The 23777-nt window shown below is 43.1% G+C and overlaps 9 non-coding genes across 9 annotated transcripts; all 9 read left to right on the top strand.

The window, feature by feature from the left end:
• Nucleotides 1-3753: 3753 nt before the first annotated feature.
• Nucleotides 3754-3826, top strand: trnak-uuu (transfer RNA lysine (anticodon UUU)). The gene has a single exon. It is a non-coding gene; the product is annotated as a tRNA-Lys (tRNA).
• A 3260-nt stretch (nucleotides 3827-7086) lies between these two features.
• Nucleotides 7087-7159, top strand: trnak-uuu (transfer RNA lysine (anticodon UUU)). Its single transcript has one exon. It is a non-coding gene; the product is annotated as a tRNA-Lys (tRNA).
• Nucleotides 7160-9274: 2115 nt separating this feature from the next.
• On the top strand, nucleotides 9275-9348 carry trnat-ugu (transfer RNA threonine (anticodon UGU)). Its single transcript has one exon. It is a non-coding gene; the product is annotated as a tRNA-Thr (tRNA).
• Nucleotides 9349-10930: 1582 nt separating this feature from the next.
• trnat-ugu (transfer RNA threonine (anticodon UGU)) lies at nucleotides 10931-11004 on the top strand. The gene has a single exon. It is a non-coding gene; the product is annotated as a tRNA-Thr (tRNA).
• A 1049-nt stretch (nucleotides 11005-12053) lies between these two features.
• trnak-uuu (transfer RNA lysine (anticodon UUU)) lies at nucleotides 12054-12126 on the top strand. The gene has a single exon. It is a non-coding gene; the product is annotated as a tRNA-Lys (tRNA).
• A 1587-nt stretch (nucleotides 12127-13713) lies between these two features.
• On the top strand, nucleotides 13714-13786 carry trnan-guu (transfer RNA asparagine (anticodon GUU)). Its single transcript has one exon. It is a non-coding gene; the product is annotated as a tRNA-Asn (tRNA).
• Nucleotides 13787-14240: 454 nt separating this feature from the next.
• Nucleotides 14241-14314, top strand: trnat-ugu (transfer RNA threonine (anticodon UGU)). The gene has a single exon. It is a non-coding gene; the product is annotated as a tRNA-Thr (tRNA).
• A 1588-nt stretch (nucleotides 14315-15902) lies between these two features.
• Nucleotides 15903-15976, top strand: trnat-ugu (transfer RNA threonine (anticodon UGU)). The gene has a single exon. It is a non-coding gene; the product is annotated as a tRNA-Thr (tRNA).
• A 5846-nt stretch (nucleotides 15977-21822) lies between these two features.
• On the top strand, nucleotides 21823-21896 carry trnat-ugu (transfer RNA threonine (anticodon UGU)). Its single transcript has one exon. It is a non-coding gene; the product is annotated as a tRNA-Thr (tRNA).
• Nucleotides 21897-23777: the final 1881 nt, after the last annotated feature.

Raw genomic sequence — 23777 nt, 5'->3', positions numbered from 1 at the left:
GTCAATGCCAACCATCCAAGACGTCATAAGATTACAGGAGGACGCTCCTGAGAGTGATAAACAAATGTGGAAACGGTTAGGTTGTACATATGATTCTGTTTCCTCTTTATGGACCACGCCTGCACATCAGACTTATATGTCTCATGTGCTGGCTTTATGGGTAATTGAATGTGTACACTTTGCACTCATTGTGGGGCTCAAGGGACGAGTGATTTGTTGCTGGACACTTGGTGGCACCCTAAAATGCAGGGGTTGGCCCAAAGTATCAGTAATCGGTGTTTGATTTGTCAGCAATATAACACCGGAAAAGGTATCTCTTGTGGGATGGGGCAAACCCCGTTGCCCAGTGGTCCCTTTGAGACGCTCCAAATGGATTACATTGAGTTGGAAAGGTGTCAATGTTATAAATATGTTTTGGTCATTGTGGATGTGTTCAGCAGATGGGTCGAGGCGTATCCGACTATCGATAATAAAGTTGCTACTGTGGTTAAAGTCTTGATGAGGGAATTCATTCCCCGGTACGGTATACCAGCTCAGTTAAGTTCTGATAATGGGCCTCATTTAATTGGACAAATTAACAAGGAGTTTTGCTCACAGTTGGGCATACGCCAGCAGTTACACTGTGCTTATAGACCGCAGGCGGCCGGGTTGGTTGAGAGACACAATCAGACCCTCAAAACTAAATTGGCTAAATTAAGAGCAGACAGGGGACTGACATGGCTTAAGTTGCTCCCCGTTGCCCTCTTCCAGCTGCGGGTTACACCTGCGGGACCGGCCCGGCTCTCTCCCGCTGAGATTCTTTATGGCAGGCCTCTTAGAACTCCCTGGAGCCTGCAGGTTCCCAGACTGGTTCAGTTTCATCAGATGACTGAAGAGATGACCACCTATGTTCTAGCCCTCACGCAAGTGCTCAAGGAACTCCATGGCCAGGTCCACGCGGCTCACAAGCCATCGCCCCCAGTACCTAGCTCACTTTCAGTCCAGCCCGGTAGTTATGTCATGGTCAAAAATTGGACTAGGAAGGGGTCGGAGCCGCGATGGGACAGGCCCTTCCAAGTTCTCCTTACCACCCCCACAGCAGTTAAAGTGGAGGGGCGAAGTGCTTGGGTCCACCTACATCACTGTAAATTGAGTCCATCTCCACTACTGTAAAAGATCGGATACTAAACTGCCTCCCTTCTCCAGTGCTATTTTACAGGTGTGGAGCATGATGGAGTGGCTACGCATCGTCTGTCTGATATTTGGCCTCACTTCGTTTGGCGTGTTATTGGCGATGGACATGGAAAAGGGGAATATTATGTATCTGTGTAGCCCCAACCAATCTACAAGGATACATCACCTATGCAAAGGTGATGTTCTTCGCTGCCCCCATATACGAGGACATGGTATCGACTCACGGAAGGTCATCAAAGTTAAGGAGAATGCAGGAGTCATGAAGCAGTTGCACCGGTCCCGGCGATGTGAAGGGAACATTATATGGACATTGCCTTGTTTTTGGAATACATGTAAATTTGATTTTGGATGTGTTAAGAGTGGTACAATAAAGGTAAAATCAGGCTGTCAGAAGAGTGTAGGAAGAGGCTATGAGAAAGAGAAAGGGACTAGAGAGAGGACGGGGCGTATGAGAAGGGAAGTACAGCTAGAACGTAGGTTACCGGGAGATACACTTAAGTTAATTAAAGGCCAAACTGAGGTAAACCCGGGTAGTATGAATCTCTTCTACCAGATTTACCACCGTCTGTATGGCCAGGGACGGGTTGTCTGCTACCCAAACCCCGCAGCGGTGTCTAGGTTATTTTCTGTTTCACCGCTTTGGGGCACTCCCCAAACGGTGGTTCATTGTCAGCATTCCGAACCACTGCCCGATCAGGTCACTCTTCCTTACGATCCGGGTTCAGCACCACCGGCTATTTGCCTTCCCCTTCCTCGGGATAATTCCCATTCACAGTACGATAGGCTGCGACGGTGGAGGGCGTACATACCTAGCCACTTCACTCCCAATAGGGATTCACGGTCGTTCGAGAATTGCTTCAGCAGTGAAGGATATGGCTGTTTGCTGGTAGAGGTGGACACAAATATAACATGTCTGGTTCCCACCTGTACGGACAGGAGGTGCCATATCACCCAGGCGTCTGGCCAATGCGTTTGTTACAACACCACTTGCGTTCCATTGAACGCCGGCCTCCAGCTCCTCTGTGGCTGTGCAAATGTCTCTCATATCACTGTTGGGACTAGGGCTTTCCGCATTGCTGGGCGGCCCGAATGGGCATTTCAAAGTTGGATAAACTGGGCTACTGGGAGGTCCTTACGCAACCGACATGCTGATTGTGATGCTAGCCTCCACACGGAACAAGGATACTACTTTTTGTTTAATGGTACAGCGACCAACGTTTTGTCACCCCCATTTCCCCGCCGAATTGCTATAGGGACTCTAGTCCCCACCACAGTCCACTGACCTTCGGCGTGGAACCTGCATAATCAGTTAGCACGCCGGGCAGTCTCTGCTGAATTTTGCGAGAACTGGAAAAAACCTCAGGTTCTTGCACCCAACCGGGGCCACTCAGCCGGGTGGGGCATTCTGAGCGTATTGACACTGGGAGGTGTGGGGGGTTCCTTGGCTGTCAGTGATCGGAATTATTTTATTTGCGGCCTTACCATCTTGGGAAATGAAACCTTGGGAGCCCTCGGGGCAATAACCAAGGAGTTGTCTCAGCTACGGTTGTTTGCAATGCAGAACCGGTATGCACTTGACTATCTTCTGGCCCGTGAGGGTGGGGTATGCGCCATAGTGCAGGGCAAGTGTATCGTGGGAGTTCAAGACTTGACCGCTAACATCACTAAATTTATGGATCGCATACGGGATCACTTGGACGGGATGCAGGATCCTGGCTCTTGGGGTAACTGGGGATTTGGAGGTTGGAAGGACTGGTTGATAAATATGGCCATGTATCGAGTGGTAGCTATCGGCTGCATCTTTGTGGGCCTGGCCATCCTTAAATGTGTGATGGGTAGAATGCGGGGTGCACTGGATCAGATCACCGCCCCAAAAAATGTAACTGTTAAAATCCATGAGGGTGAAGCAGATGAAGGGGGGCTAAGACAGGAATTGGAAATGCAGCGACAGGTCTTTTTAGATGAGGAACCGTAGCTATGGATTGGATAGTTCGGTTATCATGGAATGATAAAAGGAGGGAATGACGAATGTGATATAAAATAGTTACTTTAGAGATATTAGCTAATGTAATGTAGAAATAAGCCACTTTGATTCTGGCAAGTAGAGACAAAGGATTTTAGACCGCATGGAAAAAAGCAGGAAGAGGTGTGTCTATGAGAGTGATGTTGAATTGATAGGGGCCGGAGAAAGGGATTGGAAGTGAGCCAATCAGAATAGATCAAACAAGTCAGGAGGGACATAGGATGACCTATGGGGTCGAGTATGTGAAACTTGATGCCATTTGAATGTATCAGTACTGATCTCTTTGTCTGGGACATTCACTTAGTTCCCGGGGCTGCAGAGAGCAACATGTTATCTGTATCACTGTGGACTAGGTAGCTTGCAAGCTGAATAAAATAACTAATGTTATACCTGCAAATCCATCTCGACTTTTATTGAGGCCAGACTGACGGATAAAGAAATTTGGGATTCAACATTTGCGAGGGAAATGAGCTGGAGAGGCTGAATTGCCAGTGAAGGAAATTCAAAAGATACAATATGAGACTTTGACGTGAGCTATGAGAGAACTGTTGAAATGGGCCCTGATAGCTCAGTCGGGAGAGCATCAGACTTTTAATCTGAGGGTCCAGAATTCAAGTCCCTGTCAGGGCATTGTTTTTGGTTCAAGGCGTTTGCTTCCGAATGAACGGTTGGGAATAAAAATAAAGAATGCAGGATGTTTTATGGAAAGTGGAAGAACCATGACAACGTCGTGTTGGCCAAATTGCAACAGCCGTCCAGAATTTTGAAGAATTTTTGCTAGATTTTCAGTGAATGTAAAAACTCTCTCCTGGTCTTATCCAGCATTATACCACATAGTTTTCTGGCCATGTTTAATCACTTCCCAATTCACAAAATATTTCCTGTTTGTATACTTCTTTCCTGCAGAACTGCTTTTAAATTAATAACTTTCAGAAATAACTGCAATTTTTACAGTTTCAAAAGCCCAGTGCCGATGAATATTTTAGTTTGCACTCTCAAAATCAGCAGGAAAAATCAACAATACTGATGTTTATTCAAAACAATTGAAATCTGTTCTACACTTGCAAACATGCTATGCAGGTTGGTGCTGTGGTTTAGATGGTTAAAGCGCCTGTCTTGTAAACAGGTGATCCTGAGATCAAATCTCAACAACACATTTACACTTTCAGGTCAAAGCATGTAGCCTGTGAAAAATGCTTGTCATTTAATGGTGAACACAGAAAATGTTGACAACATTTCTGTGGTACTGACCTTCAAGATTGCTTTTCCTTGATTTATGTCAAACTTGATTCAAACTCCCATATCTCCCACTTTTCACGCAACTTCCATTTTCCTCATCTACTCCATTGCATGTAACCTCGCTTCAGCTCTGAATAAGGATCACACGGATTTGAAACATTAACTTTGTGTCTGGCTTCACAGACATCCTCAAATTTTATGAGCTTTAATCTAATCATTTTTAGTTTCTCATGCAGATTCACAACATGTGCAGTATTTTCCTTTGAATGCACGACAGGATTGACCTCAGGAAATCCAGAAGGAACATTTTGAATGTCTGTCAGCGATGTCTGTGAGCAAAGATTGAATGATTAAATGATTTACTCTGATGAAGAGTGACACAGCCTCGAAATGTTAGCTCGGTTCTCTCTTCACAGATGCTGCCAGACCCACTGAGATTTTCCATAATTTCCTGTTTTTTTTCAAATTTCATAACTGCAGTAATTTGCCTTTTTATTGGACGATATATGTTGCTGCATGTCAGCAAGAACGATTTGGGCGGCATAAAGGATGGGTTGTTTTCTCTGAAGATGTGGCGTTGACAGATCTATTTGCACCCTGAAACTTTGCGATTTGCATAATTTGCTACTTTACTAGATGAGCTTACTTGCGTTCACTCCCTGCCACAACAAACAACAGATGACATGCTTTATTACCTCTCTAAAAATACAATCCGTATCTCTGCAGCTTCCCACTGATATCTCAGCGAACTAACCGTAATCTTCAATGTCTTGAAGTCCCAGTGCATGTCCCTGGGTAACAACAGTTGTCACATCACAGGTCATTGGAAAAATGCGAGTCCAAGTTGAAGAATTTGAGAAAGAAAGCCGAAGGGAGGCTGCCGGTCTGCTTGCGAGGGAAATGAGCTGGAGAGGCTGAATGACCAGTGAAGGAAATTCAAAAGATACAATATGAGACTTTGAAGTGAGCTGTGAGAAAGTTTTTGGAATGGGCCTTGGTAGCTCAGTCGGTAGAGCATCAGACTTTTAATCTGAGGGTCGAGGGTTCAAGTCACTGTCAGGGTTTTGATTTTGGCTCAAGGCGTTTGCTTCCCAATGAACGGTAGGAAATGAAAGATAAAGAATGCAGGATGCTTTATGGCAAGTGGAAGAACCGTGACAACGTCGTGTTTGCCAAATTGCAACAGCCGTCCAGAATTTTCAAGAATTGTTGCTAGATTTTCAGTTGATGTTTAAACTCTCTCCTGGACTTGTCCTGCATTATATCACTATAGTTTTCTGGCCATGTTTAATCACTTACCAATTCGCAAAATATTTCCTGTTTGTATACTTCTTTCTTGCAGAACTGCTTTTAAATTAATTACTTTCAGAAATAACTGCAATCTTTACAGTTTCAAAACCCAGTGCCGATGAATATTTTAATTTGCACTCTCAAAGTCAGCAGGAGAAATCAACAATACTGATGTTTAATCAAAACAATTGAAATCTGTTCCACACTTGCGAAGCTGTCTTGCAGATTGGTGCTGTGGCTTAGATGGTTAAAGTGCCTGTCTTCTAAACAGTAGATCCTGAGTTAAATCTCAGCAGTACATTTATACATTCAGGTCAAAGCATGTAGCCTGTGAAGAATTCTCCTCATTTAATGGTGAACACAGAAAATGTTGACAACATTTCTGTGGTACTGACCTTCAAGATTGCTTTCCCTTGTTTTATGTCAAACTTGATTCAAACTTCCCTATCGCCCATTTTTCACGCAACTTCCATTTTCCTCATCTACTCCATTGCATGTAACCTCGCTTCAGCTCTGAATAAGGATCACACGGATTTGAAACATTAACTTTGTGTTTGGCTCCACAGACATCCTCAAATGTTATGTGCTTTAATCCAATCATTTTTAGTTTCTCATGCACATTCACAACATGTGCAGTATTTTCCTTTGAATGCACGACAGGATTGACCTCAGGAAATCCAGTAGGAACATGTTGAATGTCTGTCAGCAAAGATTGAATGGTTAAATGATTTACTCTGATGAAGAGTGACGCAGCCTCGAAACGTTCGCTCGGTTCTCTCTTCACAGATGCTGCCAGACCCACTGAGATTTTCCATCATTTCCTGTTTTTTTTCAGATTTCACATCTGCAGTAATTTGCCTTTTTATTGGACGATATATGTTGCTGCATGTCAGCAAGAACGATTTGGGCGGGATAAAGGATGGGGCGTTTTCCATGAAGATGTGGCATTTGCAGATCTATTTACACCCTGAAAATTTGCGATTTGCATAATTTGCTACTTTACTAGATGAGCTTACTTGCGTTCACACTCTGCCACAACAAACAACAGATGACACGCTTTATTACCTCTCTCAAAATACAACCTGTATCTCTGCAGCTTCCCACTCACATCTCAGCGAACTAAACATAATCTTCAATGTCTTGAAGTCCCAGTGCATGTCCCTGGGTAACAACAGTTGTCACATCACAGTTCATTGGTAAAATGCGAGTCCAAGTTGAAGAATTTGAGAAAGAAAGCCGAAGGGAGGCTGCCGGTCTGCTTGCGAGGGAAATGAGCTGGAGAGGCTGAATGACAAGTGAATGAAATTCAAAAGATACAATATGAGACTTTGAAGTGAGCTATGAGAATATTTTCAGAATGGGCCCTGGTAGCTCAGTCGGTAGAACATCAGACTTTTAATCTGAGGGTCCAGGGTTCAAGTCCCTGTCAGGGGTTGGATTTTGGCTCAAGGCGTTTGCTTCCCAATGAACGGTCGGAAATAAAAATAAAGAATGCAGGATGCTTTATGGAAAGTGGAAGAACCGTGACAATGTCGTGTTTGCCAAATTGCAACAGCCGTCCAGAATTTTCAAGAATTTTTGCTAGATTTTCAGTTGATGTTTAAACTCTCTCCTGGACTTGTCCTGCATGATATCACTATAGTTTTCTGGCCATGTTTAATCACTTACCAATTCGCAAAATATTTCCTGTTTGTATACTTCTTTCTTGCAGAACTGCTTTTAAATTAATAACTTTCAGAATAACTGCAATTTTTACAGTTTCAAAAGCCCAGTGCCGATGAATATTTTAATTTGCACTCTCAAAGTCAGCAGGAGAAATCAACAATACTGATGTTTAATCGAAGCAATTGAAATCTGTTCCACACTTGCAAGCCTGTCTTGCAGATTGGTGCTGTGGCTTAGATGGTTAAAGTGCCTGCCTTGTAAACAGATGATCCTGAATTCAAATCTCAGCAGTACCTTTCTACATTCAGGTCAAAGCATGTAGCCTGTGAAGATTCCTCCTCATTCAATGGTAAACACAGAAAATGTTGACAACATTTCTGTGGTACTGACCTTCAAAATTGCTTTCCCCTGTTTTATGTCAAACTTCCATATCTCCCATTTTTCACGCAACTTCCATTTTCCTCATCTACTCCATTGCATGTAACCTCGCTTCAGCTCTGAATAAGGATCACACGGATTTGAAACATTAACTTTGTGTTTGGCTCCACAGACATCCTCAAATTTTATGAGCTTTCACCCAATCATTTTTAGTTTCTCATGCAGATTCACAATATGTGCAGTATTTTCCTTTGAATGCACGACAGGATTGACCTCAGGAAATCCAGTAGGAACATTTTGAATGTCTGTCAGCGATGTCTGTGAGCAAAGATTGAATGATTAAATGATTTACTCTGATGAAGAGTGACCCAACTTCGAAACGTTAGCTCGGTTCTCTCTTCACAGATGCTGCCAGACCCACTGAGAATTTCCATCATTTCCTGTTTTAATTCAGATTTCACATCCGCAGTAATTTGCTTTTTTATTGGACGATATATGCTGCTGCATGTTAGCAAGAATGATTCGGGCGGGATAAATTGTTGGGCATTTTCCATGAAGATGTGGTGTTGACAGATCTATTGACACCCTGAAATTTGCGATTTGCATAATTTGTTAGTTTTCTAGATGAGCTTACTTGCGTTCACACTCTGCCACAACAAACAACAGATGACATCCTTTATTCCCCCTCTTAAAATACAATCTGTAGCTCTGTCGCTTCCCACTCATATCTCAGCGAACTAACCGTAATCTTCAATGTCTTGAAGTCCCAGTGCATGTCCGTGGGCATCAACAGTTGCCACATCTCAAGTCATTGGTAAAATGCGAGTCCAAGTTGAAGAATTTGAGAAAGGAAACCAAAGGGAGGCTGCCAGTCTGCTTGCGAGGGAAATGAGCTGGAGAGGCTGAATGACCAGTGAAGGAAATTCAAAAGATACAATATGAGACTTTGAAGTGAGCTATGAGAACATTTTTACATTGGGCCCTGGTAGCTCAGTTGGTAGAGCATCAGGCTTTTAATCTGATGGTCTAGGGTTCAGGTCCCTATCAGGGTTTTGATTTTGGCTCAAGGCGTTTGCTTCCCAATGAACGGTTGGAAATAAAAATAAAGAATGCAGGATGCTTTATGGAAAGTGGAAGAACCGTGACAACGTCGTGTTTGCCAAATTGCAACAGCCGTCCAGAATTTTCAAGAATTTTTGCTAGATTTTCAGTTGATGTTTAAACTCTCTCCTGGTCTTGTCCTGCATTATACCACTATAGTTTTCTGGCCATGTTTAATCACTTACCAATTCGCAAAATATTTCCTGTTTGTATGCTCCTTTCCTGCAGAACTGCTTTTAAATTAATAACTTTCAGAAATAACTGCAATCTTTACAGTTTCAAAAGCCCAGTGACAATGAATATTTTAATTTGCACTCTCAAAGTCAGCAGGAGAAATCAACAATACTGATGTTTAATCAAAACAATTGAAATCTGTTCTACACTTGCAAAACTGTCTGGCAGGTTGGTGCTGTGGCTTAGATGGTTAAAGCGCCTGTCTTGTAAACAGGAGATCCTGAGTTCAAATCTCAGCAGTACCGTTGTACATTAAGGTCAAAGCCTGTGAAGAATGCTTCTCATTTAATGGTGAACACAGAAAATGTTGACAACATTTCTGTGGTACTGACCTTCAAGGTTGCTTTCCCCTGTTTTACGTCAAACTTCCATATCTCCCATTTTTCACGCAACTTCCATTATCCTCATCTACTCCATTGCATGTAACCTCGCTTCAGCTCTGAATAAGGATCACACGGATTTGAAACATTAACTTTGTGTTTGGCTCCACAGACATCCTCAAATTTTATGTGCTTTAATCCAATCATTTTTAGTTTCTCATGCACATTCACAACATGTGCAGTATTTTCCTTTGAATGCACAACAGGATTGACCTCAGGAAATCCAGTAGGAACATGTTGAATGTCTGTCAGCGATGTCTGTGAGCAAAGATTGAATGATTAAATGATTTACTCTGATGAAGAATGACCCTGCCTCGAAACGTTAGCTCGGTTCTCTCTTCACAGATGCTGCCAGACCCACTGAGATTTTCCATCATTTCCTGTTTTTTTTCAGATTTCACATCTGCAGTAATTTGCCTTTTTATTGGACGATATATGTTGCTGCATGTCAGCAAGAACGATTTGGGCGGGATAAAGGATGGGGCGTTTTCCATGAAGATGTGGCGTTGACAGATCTATTTACACCCTGAAAATTTGCGATTTGCATAATTTGCTACTTTACTAGATGAGCTTACTTGCGTTCACACTCTGCCACAACAAACAACAGATGACACGCTTTATTACCTCTCTCAAAATACAACCTGTATCTCTGCAGCTTCCCACTCACATCTCTGCGAACTAAACATAATCTTCAATGTCTTGAAGTCCCAGTGCATGTCCCTGGGTAACAACAGTTGTCACATCACAAGTCACTTGTAACATGCGAGTCCAAGTTGAAGAATTTGAGAAAGAAAGCCAAAGGGAGGCTGCCGGTCTGCTTGCGAGGGAAATGAGCTGGAGAGGCTGAATGACCAGTGAAGGAAATTCAAAAGATACAATATGAGACTTTGAAGTGAGCTATAAGAACGTTTTTATACTGGGTTCTGGTACCTCAGTCGGAAGAGGGTCAGACATTTAATCTGAGGGTCCAGGGTTCAAGTCCCTCTCAGGGTTTTGATTTTGGCTCAAGGCGTTTGCTTCCCAATGAACGGTCGGAAATAAAAATAAAGAATGCAGGATACTTTATGGAAAGTGGAAGAACCGTGACAACGTCGTGATTGCCAAATTGCAACAGCCGTCCAGAATTTTCAAGAATTTTTGCTAGATTTTCAGTTGATGTTTAAACTCTCTCCTGGTCTTGTCCTGCATTATACCACTGTAGTTTTCTGGCCATGTTTCATCACTTACCAATTCGCAAAATATTTCCTGTTTGTATGCTCCTTTCCTGCAGAACTGCTTTTAAATTAATAACTTTCAGAAATAACTGCAATCTTTACAGTTTCAAAAGCCCAGTGACGATGAATATTTTAATTTGCACTCTCAAAGTCAGCAGGAGAAATCAACAATACTGATGTTTAATCAAAACAATTGAAATCTGTTCTACACTTGCAAAACTGTCTGGCAGATTGGTGCTGTGGCTTAGATGGTTAAAGCGCCTGTCTTGTAAACAGGAGATCCTGAGTTCAAATCTCAGCAGTACCATTGTACATACAGATCAAAGCATGTAACCTGTGACGAATGCTTCTCATTTAATTGTGAACACAGAAAATGTTGACAACATTTCTGTGGTACTGACCTTCAAGGTTGCTTTCCCCTGTTTTACGTCAAACTTCCATATCTCCCATTTTTCACGCAACTTCCATTATCCTCATCTACTCCATTGCATGTAACCTCGCTTCAGCTCTGAATAAGGATCACACGGATTTGAAACATTAACTTTGTGTTTGGCTCCACAGACATCCTCAAATTTTATGAGCTTTAATCCAATCATTTTTAGTTTCTCATGCACATTCACAACATGTGCAGTATTTTCCTTTGAATGCACGACAGGATTGACCTCAGGAAATCCAGTAGGAACATGTTGAATGTCTGTCAGCAAAGATTGAATGGTTAAATGATTTACTCTGATGAAGAGTGACGCAGCCTCGAAACGTTCGCTCGGTTCTCTCTTCACAGATGCTGCCAGTCCCACTGAGATTTTCCATCATTTCCTGTTTTTTTTCAGATTTCACATCTGCAGTAATTTGCCTTTTTATTGGACGATATATGTTGCTGCATGTCAGCAAGAACGATTTGGGCGGGATAAAGGATGGGGCGTTTTCCATGAAGATGTGGCATTTGCAAATCTATTTACACCCTGAAAATTTGCGATTTGCATAATTTGCTACTTTACTAGATGAGCTTACTTGCGTTCACACTCTGCCACAACAAACAACAGATGACACGCTTTATTACCTCTCTCAAAATACAACCTGTATCTCTGCAGCTTCCCACTCACATCTCAGCGAACTAAACATAATCTTCAATGACTTGAAGTCCCAGTGCATGTCCCTGGGTAACAACAGTTGTCACATCACAAGTCACTTGTAACATGCGAGTCCAAGTTGAAGAATTTGAGAAAGAAAGCCGAAGGGAGGCTGCCGGTCTGCTTGCGAGGGAAATGAGCTGGAGAGGCTGAATGACCAGTGAAGGAAATTCAAAAGATACAATATGAGACTTTGAAGTGAGCTATGAGAACATTTTCAGAATGGGCCCTGGTAGCTCAGTCGGTACAGCATCAGACTTTTAATCTGAGGGTCCAGGGTTCAAGTCCCTGTCAGGGCTTGGATTTTGGCTCAAGGCGTTTGCTTCCCAATGAACGGTTGGAAATAAAAATAAAGAATGCAGGATGCGTTATGGAAAGTGGAAGAACCGTGACAACGTCGTGTTTGCCAAATTGCAACAGCCGTCCAGAATTTTCAAGAATTTTTGCTAGATTTTCAGTTGATGTTTAAACTCTCTCCTGGACTTGTCCTGCATGATATCACTATAGTTTTCTGGCCATGTTTAATCACTTACAATTCGCAAAATATTTCCTGTTTGTATACTTCTTTCTTGCAGAACTGCTTTTAAATTAAGAACTTTCAGAATAACTGCAATTTTTACAGTTTCAAAAGCCCAGTGCCGATGAATATTTTAATTTGCACTCTCAAAGTCAGCAGGAGAAATCAACAATACTGATGTTTAATTGAAGCAATTGAAATCTGTTCCACACTTGCAAGCCTGTCTTGCAGATTGGTGCTGTGGCTTAGATGGTTAAAGTGCCTGTCTTGTAAACAGGAGATTCTGAATTCAAATCTCAGCAGTACTTTTCTCCATTCAGGTCAAAGCATGTAGCCTGTGAAGAATGCTTCTCATTTAATGGTGAACACAGAAAATGTTGACAACATTTCTGTGGTACTGACCTTCAAGATTGCTTTCCCCTGTTTAACGTCAAACTTCCATATCTCCCATTTTTCACGCAACTTCCATTATCCTCATCTACTCCATTGTATGTAACCTCGCTTCAGCTCTGAATAAGGATCACACGGATTTGAAACATTAACTTTGTGTTTGGCTCCACAGACATCCTCAAATTTTATGTGCTTTAATCCAATCATTTTTAGTTTCTCATGCACATTCACAATATGTGCAGTATTTTCCTTTGAATGCACGACAGGATTGACCTCAGGAAATCCAGTAGGAACATTTTGAATGCTTGTCAGCGATGTCTGTGAGCAAAGATTGAATGATTAAATGATTTACTCTGATGAAGAGTGACCCATCCTCGAAACGTTAGCTCGGTTCTCTCTTCACAGATGCTGCCAGACCCACTGAGATTTTCCATCATTTCCTGTTTTAATTCAGATTTCACATCCGCAGTAATTTGCTTTTTTATTGGACGATATATGTTGCTGCATGTTAGCAAGAACGATTCGGGCGGGATAAATTGTTGGGCATTTTCCATGAAGATGTGGTGTTGACAGATCTATTGACACCCTGAAATTTGCGATTTGCATAATTTGTTAGTTTTCTAGATGAGCTTACTTGCGTTCACACTCTGCCACAACAAACAACAGATGACACCCTTTATTCCCCCTCTTAAAATACAATCTGTAGCTCTGTCGCTTCCCACTCATATCTCAGCGAACTAACCGTAATCTTCAATGTCTTGAAGTCCCAGTGCATGTCCGTGGGCATCAACAGTTGCCACATCTCAAGTCATTGGTAAAATGCGAGTCCAAGTTGAAGAATTTGAGAAAGAAAGCCGAAGGGAGGCTGCCGGTCTGCTTGCGAGGGAAATGAGCTGGAGAGGCTGAATTACCAGTGAAGGAAATTCAAAAGATACAATATGAGACTTTGAAGTGAGCTATGAGAACATTTTTATCTTGGGCCCTGGTAGCTCAGTTGGTAGAGCATCAGGCTGTTAATCTAATGGTCCAGGGTTCAGGTCCCTGTCAGGGTTTTGATTTTGGCTCAAGGCGTTTGCTTCCCAATGAACGGTAGGAAATAAAAATAAAGAATGCAGGATGCTTTATGGAAAGTGGAAGAACCGTGACAACGTCGTGTTTGCCAAATTGCAACAGCCGTCCAGAATTTTCAAGAATTTTTGCTAGATTTTCAGTTGATGTTTAAACTCTCTCCTGGTCTTGTCCTGCATTATACCACTCTCGTTTTCAGGCCATGTTTAATCACTTACCAATTCGCAAAATATTTCCTGTTTGTATGCTCCTTTCCTGCAGAACTGCTTTTAAATTAATAACTTTCAGAAATAACTGCAATCTTTACAGTTTCAAAAGCCCAGTGACAATGAATATTTTAATTTGCACTCTCAAAGTCAGCAGGAGAAATCAACAATACTGATGTTTAATCAAAACAATTGAAATCTGTTCTACACTTGCAAAACTGTCTGGCAGATTGGTGCTGTGGCTTAGATGGTTAAAGCGCCTGTCTTGTAAACAGGCGATCCTGAGTTCAAATCTCAGCAGTACCGTTGTACATTCAGGTCCAAGCATGTAGCCTGTGAAGAATGCTTCTCATTTAATGGTGAACACAGAAAATGTTGACAACATTTCTGTGGTACTGACCTTCAAGGTTGCTTTCCCCTGTTTTACGTCCAACTTCCATATCTCCCATTTTTCACGCAACTTCCATTATCCTCATCTACTCCATTGTATGTAACCTCGCTTCAGCTCTGAATAAGGATCACACGGATTTGAAACATTAACTTTGTGTTTGGCTCCACAGACATCCTCAAATTTTATGTGCTTTAATCCAATCATTTTTAGTTTCTCATGCACATTCACAACATGTGCAGTATTTTCCTTTGAATGCACGACAGGATTGACCTCAGGAAATCCAGTAGGAACATGTTGAATGTCTGTCAGCGATGTCTGTGAGCAAAGATTGAATGATTAAATGATTTACTCTGATGAAGAGTGACCCAGCCTCGAAGCGTTAGCTCGGTTCTCTCTTCACAGATGCTGCCAGACCCACTGAGATTTTCCATCATTTCCTGTTTTTTTTCAGATTTCACATCTGCAGTAATTTGCCTTTTTATTGGACGATATATGTTGCTGCATGTCAGCAAGAACGATTTGGGCGGGATAAAGGATGGGGCGTTTTCCATGAAGATGTGGCGTTGACAGATCTATTTACACCCTGAAAATTTGCGATTTGCATAATTTGCTACTTTACTAGATGAGCTTACTTGCGTTCACACTCTGCCACAACAAACAACAGATGACATGCTTTATTCCCTCTCTCAAAATACAACCTGTATCTCTGCAGCTTCCCACTCACATCTCAGCGAACTAAACATAATCTTCAATGTCTTGAAGTCCCAGTGCATGTCCCTGGGTCACAACAGTTGTCACATCACAGGTCATTGGTAAAATGCGAGTCCAAGTTGAAGAATTTGAGAAAGAAAGCCGAAGGGAGGCTGCCGGTCTGCTTGTGAGGGAAATGAGCTGGAGAGGCTGAATCACCAGTGAAGGAAATTCAAAAGATACAATATGAGACTTTGAAGTCAGCTATTAGAATATTTTCATAATGGGCCCTGGTAGCTCAGTTGGTAGAGCATCAGACTTTTAATCTGAGGGTCCAGGGTTCAAGTCCCGGTAAGGGGTTTGATTTTGGCTCAAGGCGTTTGCTTCCCAATGAACGGTCAGAAATAAAAATAAAGAATGCAGGATGTTTTATGGAAAGTGGAAGAACCGTGACAACGTCGTGTTTGCCAAATTGCAACAGCCGTCCAGAATTTTCAAGAATTTTTGCTAGATTTTCAGTTGATGTTTAAACTCTCTCCTGGACTTGTCCTGCATGATATCACTATAGTTTTCTGGCCATGTTTAATCACTTACCAATTCGCCAAATATTTCCTATTTGTATACTTCTTTCTTGCAGAACTGCTTTTAAATTAATAACTTTCAGAATAACTGCAATTTTTACAGTGTCAAAAGCCCAGTGCCGATGAATATTTTAATTTGCACTCTCAAAGTCAGCAGGAGAAATCAACAATGCTGATGTTTAATCAAAACAATTGAAATCTGTTCCACACTTGCAAGCCTGTCTTGCAGATTGGTGCTGTGACTTAGATGGTGAAAGTGCCTGTTTTGTAAACAGGAGATCCTGAGTTCAAATCTCGGCAGGACCTTTATACATTCAGGTTAAAGCATGTAGCCTGTGAAGAATTCTCCTCATTTAATGGTGAACACAGAAAATGTTGACAACATTTCTGTGGTACTGACCTTCAAGATTGCTTTCCCCTGTTTCATGTCAAACTTGATTCTATCTTCCATATCTCCTCCTGTAGGATGTGGGTGGTGAGGGATACCACCGGTGTCCCCACTGACTATACCTGCGGGAAGTGCACCCAACTTCAGCTCCTCAAAGACCGTGTTAGGGAACTGGAGCTGAAGCTGGATGAACTTCGGATCATCCGGGAGGCAGAGGGGGTGATTGAGAAGAGTTACAAGGAGGTAACCCACCCAAGGTACAGGACAAGAATAGCTGGGTAACAGTCAGGGGGAAAAAACAAACAAACAAACAGGCAGACAGTGCAGGGATCCCTCGTGGCCGTTCCCCTTCAAAACAAGTATACCATTTTGGATGCTGTTGGGGGGGATGACCTATCGGGGGAAGGCCCTAGCGGCCAGGTCTCTGGCACTGAGTCTGGCTCTGGGGCTCAGAAGGGAAGGGGGGAGAATAGTAAAGCAATAGTTGTAGGAGATTCAATGGTTAGGGGAATAGATAGGAGATTCTGTGGTCGCGAGCGAGACTCCCGGAAGGTATGTTGCCTCCCGGGTGCCAGGGCCAGGGATGTCTCGGATCGTGTCTTCAGGATCCTTAAGGGGGAGGGTGAGCAGCCAGAAGTCGTGGTGCACATTGGTACCAACGACATAGGTAGGAAAAGGGGTGCGGAGGTAATAAACAAGTTTAGGGAGTTAGGCTGGAAGTTAAAAGCCAGGACAGACAGAGTTGTCATCTCTGGTTTGTTGCCGGTGCCACGTGATAGCGAGGCTAGAAATAGGGAGAGAGTGCAGTTGAACACGTGGCTGCAGGAATGGTGTAGGAGGGAGGGCTTCAGGTATTTGGATAATTGGAGCGCATTCTGGGGAAGGTGGGACCTGTACAAGCAGGACGGGTTGCATCTGAACCAGAGGGGCACCAATATCCTGGGAGGGAGGTTTTCTAGTACTCTTCGGGAGGGTTTAAACTAATTTGGCAGGGGAATGGGAACCGGATTTGTAGTCCAGCAACTAAGGTAGCCGATATTCAGGACGCCAAAGCGTGTAATGAGGCAGTGGGGAAGGGAACACTGACAAAGGAGAGTACTTGCAGGCACGGAGAGGGGTTGAAGTGTGTATACTTCAACGCAAGAAGCATCAGGAATAAGGTGGGTGAACTTAAGGCATGGATCGGTACTTGGGACTACGATGTGGTGGCCATCACGGAAACTTGGATAGAAGAGGGGCAGAAATGGTTGTTGGAGGTCCCTGGTTATAGATGTTTCAATAAGATTAGGGAGGGTGGTAAAAGAGGTGGGGGGGTGGCATTATTAATTAGAGATAGTATAACAGCTGCAGAAAGGCAGTTCGAGGAGTATCAGCCTACTGAGGTAGTATGGGTTGAAGTCAGAAATAGGAAAGGAGCAGTCACCTTGTTAGGAGTTTTCTATAGGCCCCCCAATAGTAGCAGAGATGTGGAGGAACAGATTGGGAAACAGATTTTGGAAAGGTGCAGAAGTCATAGGGTAGTAGTCATGGGCGACTTTAACTTCCCAAATATTGAGTGGAAACTCTTTAGATCAAATAGTTTGGATGGGGTGGTGTTTGTGCAGTGTGTCCAGGAAGCTTTTCTAACGCAGTATGTAGATTGTCCGACCAGAGGAGGGGCAATATTGGATTTAGTACTGGGTAATGAGCCAGGGCAAGTGATAGATTTGTTAGTGGGGGAGCATTTTGGAGATAGTGACCACAATTCTGTGACTTTCACTTTAGTAATGGAGAGGGATAGGTACGTGCAACAGGGCAAGGTTTACAATTGGGGGAAGGGTAAATACGATGTTGTCAGACAAGAATTGAAGTGCATAAGTTGGGAACATAGGCTGGCAGGGAAGGACACAAATGAAATGTGGAACTTGTTCAAGGAACAGGTGCTACGTGTCCTTGATATGTATGTCCCTGTCAGGCAGGGAAGAGATGGTCGAGTGAGGGAACCATGGTTGACAAGAGAGGTTGAATGTCTTGTTAAGAGGAAAAAGGTGACTTATGTAAGGCTGAGGAAACAAGGTTCAGACAGGGCATTGGAGGGATACAAGATAGCCAGGAGGGAACTGAAGAAAGGGATTAGGAGAGCTAAGAGAGGGCATGAACAATCTTTGGCGGGTAGGATCAAGGAAAACCCCAAGGCCTTTTACACATATGTGAGAAATATGAGAATGACTAGAGCGAGGGTAGGTCCGATCAAGGACAGTAGCGGGAGATTGTGTATTGAGTCTGAAGAGATAGGAGAGGTCTTGAACGAGTACTTTTCTTCTGTATTTACAAATGAGAGGGGCGATATTGTTGGAGAGGACAGTGTGAAACAGATTGGTAAGCTCGAGGAAATACTTGTTAGGAAGGAAGATGTGTTGGGCATTTTGAAAAACTTGAGGATAGACAAGTCCCCCGGGCCTGACGGGATATATCCAAGGATTCTATGGGAAGCAAGAGATGAAATTGCAGAGCCGTTGGCAATGATCTTTTCGTCCTCACTGTCAACAGGGGTGGTACCAGGGGATTGGAGAGTGGCGAATGTCGTGCCCCTGTTCAAAAAAGGGACTAGGGACAACCCTGGGAATTACAGGCCAGTTAGTCTTACTTCGGTGGTAGGCAAAGTAATGGAAAGGGTACTGAAGGATAGGATTTCTGAGCATCTGGAAAGACACTGCTTGATTAGGGATAGTCAGCACGGATTTGTGAGGGGTAGGTCTTGCCTTACAAATCTTATTGAATTCTTTGAGGAGGTGACCAAGCATGTGGATGAAGGTAAAGCAGTGGATGTAGTGTACATGGATTTTAGTAAGGCATTTGATAAAGTTCCCCATGGTAGGCTTATGCAGAAAGTAAGGAGGCATGGGATAGTGGGAAATTTGGCCAGTTGGATAACGAACTGGCTAACCGATAGAAGTCAGAGAGTGGTGGTGGATGGAAAATATTCAGCCTGGATCCCAGTTACCAGTGGCGTACCGCAGGGATCAGTTCTGGGTCCTCTGCTGTTTGTGATTTTCATTAATGACTTGGATGAGGGAGTTGAAGGGTGGGTCAGTAAATTTGCAGACGATACGAAGATTGGTGGAGTTGTGGATAGTAAGGAGGGCTGTTGTCGGCTGCAAAGAGACATAGATAGGATGCAGAGCTGGGCTGAGAAGTGGCAGATGGAGTTTAACCCTGAAAAGTGTGAGGTTGTCCATTTTGGAAGGACAAATATGAATGCGGAATACAGGGTTAATGGTAGAGTTCTTGGCAATGTGGAGGAGCAGAGAGATCTTGGGGTCTATGTTCATACATCTTTGAAAGTTGCCACTCAAGTGGATAGAGCTGTGAAGAAGGCCTATGGTGTGCTCGCGTTCATTAACAGAGGGATTGAATTTAAGAGCCGTGAGGTGATGATGCAGCTGTACAAAACTTTGGTAAGGCCACATTTGGAGTACTGTGTACAGTTCTGGTCGCCTCATTTTAGGAAGGATGTGGAAGCTTTGGAAAAGGTGCAAAGAAGATTTACCAGGATGTTGCCTGGAATGGAGAGTAGGTCTTACGAGGAAAGGTTGAGGGTGCTAGGCCTTTTCTCATTAGAACGGAGAAGGATGAGGGGCGACTTGATAGAGGTTTATAAGATGATCAGGGGAATAGATAGAGTAGACAGTCAGAGACTTTTTCCCCGGGTGGAACAAACCATTACAAGGGGACATAAATTTAAGGTGAAAGGTGGAAGATATAGGAGGGATATCAGAGGTAGGTTCTTTACCCAGAGAGTAGTGGGGGCATGGAATGCACTGCCTGTGGAAGTAGTTGAGTCGGAAACATTAGGGACCTTCAAGCAGCTATTGGATAGGTACATGGATTACGGTTAAATGATATAGTGTAGATTTATTTGTTCTCAAGGGCAGCACGGTAGCATTGTGGATAGCACAATTGCTTCACAGCTCCTGGGTCCCAGGTTCGATTCCGGCTTGGGTCACTGACTGTGCGGAGTCTGCACGTCCTCCCCGTGTCTGCGTGGGTTTCCTCCGGGTGCTCCGGTTTCCTCCCACAATCCAAAAATGTGCCGGTTAGGTGAATTGGCCAATGATAAATTGCCCTTAATGTCCAAATTGACCTTGGTGTTGGGTGAAGGTGTTGAGTTTGGGTAGGGTGCTCTTTCCAAGAGCCGGTGCAGACTCAAAGGGCCGAATGGCCTCCTTCTGCACTGTAAATTCAATGATAATCTATGATTAATCTAGGACAAAGGTTCGGCACAACATCGTGGGCCGAAGGGCCTGTTCTGTGCTGTATTTTCTATGTTCTATCTCCCATTTTTCACGCAACTTCCATTTTCCTCATCTACTCCATTGCATGTAACCTCGCTTCAGCTCTGAATAAGGATCACACGGATTTGAAACATTAACTTTGTGTTTGGCTCCACAGACATCCTCAAATTTTATGAGCTTTCACCCAAGCATTTTTAGTTTCTCATGCAGATTCACAATATGTGCAGTATTTTCCTTTGAATGCACGACAGGATTGACCTCAGGAAATCCAGTAGGAACATTTTGAATGTTTGTCAGCGATGTCTGTGAGCAAAGATTGAATGATTAAATGATTTACTCAGATGAAGAGTGACCCAACTTCGAAACGTTAGCTCGGTTCTCTCTTCACAGATGCTGCCAGACCCACTGAGATTTTCCATCATTTCCTGTTTTAATTCAGATTACACATCCGCAGTAATTTGCTTTTTTATTGGACGATATATGTTGCTGCATGTTAGCAAGAACGATTCGGGCGGGATAAATTGTTGGGCATTTTCCATGAAGATGTGGTGTTGACAGATCTATTGACACCCTGAAATTTGCGATTTGCATAATTTGTTAGTTTTCTAGATGAGCTTACTTGCGTTCACACTCTGCCACAACAAACAACAGATGACACCCTTTATTCCCCCTCTTAAAATACAATCCGTATCTCTGCAGCTTCCCACTGATATCTCAGCGAACTAACCGTAATCTTCAATGTCTTGAAGTCCCAGTGCATGTCCCTGGGTAACAACAGTTGTCACATCACAGATCATTGGTAAAATGCGAGTCCAAGTTGAAGAATTTGAGAAAGGAAACCAAAGGGAGGCTGCCAGTCTGCTTGCGAGGGAAATGAGCTGGAGAGGCTGAATGACCAGTGAAGGAAATTCAAAAGATACAATATGAGACTTTGAAGTGAGCTATGAGAACATTTTTACATTGGGCCCTTGTAGCTCAGTTGGTAGAGTATCAGACTTTTAATCTGATGGTCCAGGGTTCAAGTCCATGTCAGGGCTTTGATTTTGGCTCAAGGCGTTTGCTTCCCAATGAACGGTCGGAAATAAAAATAAAGAATGCAGGATGCTTTATGGAAAGTGGAAGAACCGTGACAACGTCGTGTTTGCCAAATTGCAACAGCCGTCCAGAATTTTCAAGGATTTTTGCTAGATTTTCAGTTGACGTTTAAACTCTCTCCTGGTCTTGTCCTGCATTATACCACTATAGTTTTCTGGCCATGTTTAATCATTTACCAATTCGCAAAATATTTCCTGTTTGTATGCTCCTTTCCTGCAGAACTGCTTTTAAATTATTAACTTTCAGAATAACTGCAATTTTTACAGTGTCAAAAGCCCAGTGGCGATGAATATTTTAATTTGCACTCTCAAAGTCAGCAGGAGAAATCAACAATACTGATGTTTAATCAAAACAATTGAAATCTGTTCTACATTTGCAAAATTGTCTTACAGATTGGTGCTGTGGCTTAGATGGTTAAAGCGCCTGTCTTGTAAACAGGAGATCCTGAGTTCAAATCTCAGCAGTACCTTTATACATTCAGGTTTAAGCATGTAGCCTGTGAAGAATGCTCCTCATTTAATGGTGAACACTGAAAACGTTGGCAAAATTTCTGTGGTACTGACCTTCAAGATTGCTTTCCCTTGATTTATGTCGAACTTGATTCAAACTTCCATATCTCCCACTTTTCACGCAACTTCCATTTTCCTCATCGACTCCATTGCATGTAACCTCGCTTCAGCTCGGAATAAGGATCACATGGATTTGAAACATTAGCTTTGTGTCTGGCTCCGCAGACATCCTCAAATTTTATGAGCTTTAATCCAATCATTTTTAGTTTCTCATGCAGATTCACAACATGTGCAGTATTTTCCTTTGAATGCACGACAGGTTTGACCTCAGGAAATCCAGTAGGAACATTTTGAATGTTTGTCAGCGATGTCTGTGAGCAAAGATTGAATGATTACATCGAACATAGAACATAGAACGATACAGCGCAGTACAGGCCCTTCGGCCCACGATGTTGCACCTAAACAAAAGCCATCTAACCTACACTATGCCATTATCATCCATATGTTTATCCAATAAACTTTTAAATGCCCTCAATGTTGGCGAGTTCACTACTGTAGCAGGTAGGGCATTCCACGGCCTCACTACTCTTTGCGTAAAGAACCTACCTCTGACCTCTGTCCTATATCTATTACCCCTCAGTGTAAAGCTATGTCCCCTCGTGCCAGCCATTTCCATCCGCGGGAGAAGGCTCTCACTGTCCACCCTATCTAACCCCCTGATCATTTTGTATGCCTCTATTAAGTCTCCTCTTAACCTTCTTCTCTCCAACGAAAACAACCTCAAGTCCATCAGCCTTTCCTCATAAGATTTTCCCTCCATACCAGGCAACATCCTGGTAAATCTCCTCTGCACCCGCTCCAAAGCCTCCACGTCCTTCCTATAATGCGGTGACCAGAACTGTACGCAATACTCCAAATGCGGCCGTATCAGAGTTCTGTACAGCTGCAACATGACCTCCTGACTCCGGAACTCAATCCCTCTACCAATAAAGGCCAACACTCCAGAGGCCTTCTTCACAACCCTATCAACCTGGGTGGCAACTTTCAGGGATCTATGTACATGGACACCTAGATCCCTCTGCTCATCCACACTTCCAAGAACTTTACCATTAGCCAAATATTCCGCATTCCTGTTATTCCTTCCAAAGTGAATCACCTCATACTCCTCTACATTAAACTCCATTTGCCACCTCTCAGCCCAGCTCTGCAGCTTATTTAAATCCTTCTGTAACCTGCTACATCCTTCCACACTATCGACAACACCACCAACTTTAGTATCGTCTGCAAATTTACTCACCCACCCTTCTGCGCCTTCCTCGAGGTCATTGATAAAAATGACAAACAGCAACGGCCCCAGAACAGATCCTTGTGGTACTCCACTTGTAACTGAACTCCATTCTGAACATTTCCCATCAACCACCACCGTCTGTCTTCTTTCAGCTAGCCAATTTCTGATCCACATCTCTAAATCACCCTCAATCCCCAGCCTCTGTATTTTCTGCAAGAGCCTACCGTGGGGAACATTATCAAACGCTTTGCTGAAATCCATATACACCACATCAACTGCTCTACCCTCGTCTACCTGTTCAGTCACCTTCTCAAAGAACTCGATAAGGTTTGTGAGGCATGACCTACCCTTCACAAAGCCATGCTGACTATCCCTGATCATATTATTCCTATCTAGATGATTATAAATCTTGTCTCTTATAATCCCCTCCAAGACTTTACCCACTACAGACGTGAGGCTCACTGGTCTATAGTTGCCGGGGTTGTCTCTGCTCCCCTTTTTGAACAAAGGGACCACATTTGCTGTCCTCTGGCACTATTCCTGTAGCCAATGA

This window comes from Scyliorhinus torazame, chromosome 4 (genome assembly GCF_047496885.1).
Source record: "Scyliorhinus torazame isolate Kashiwa2021f chromosome 4, sScyTor2.1, whole genome shotgun sequence".
Classification (NCBI taxonomy): Eukaryota; Metazoa; Chordata; class Chondrichthyes; order Carcharhiniformes; family Scyliorhinidae; genus Scyliorhinus; species Scyliorhinus torazame.
Note: the sequence above shows the minus strand (reverse complement) of the source record. Positions and strands in the feature narration are given on the sequence as shown.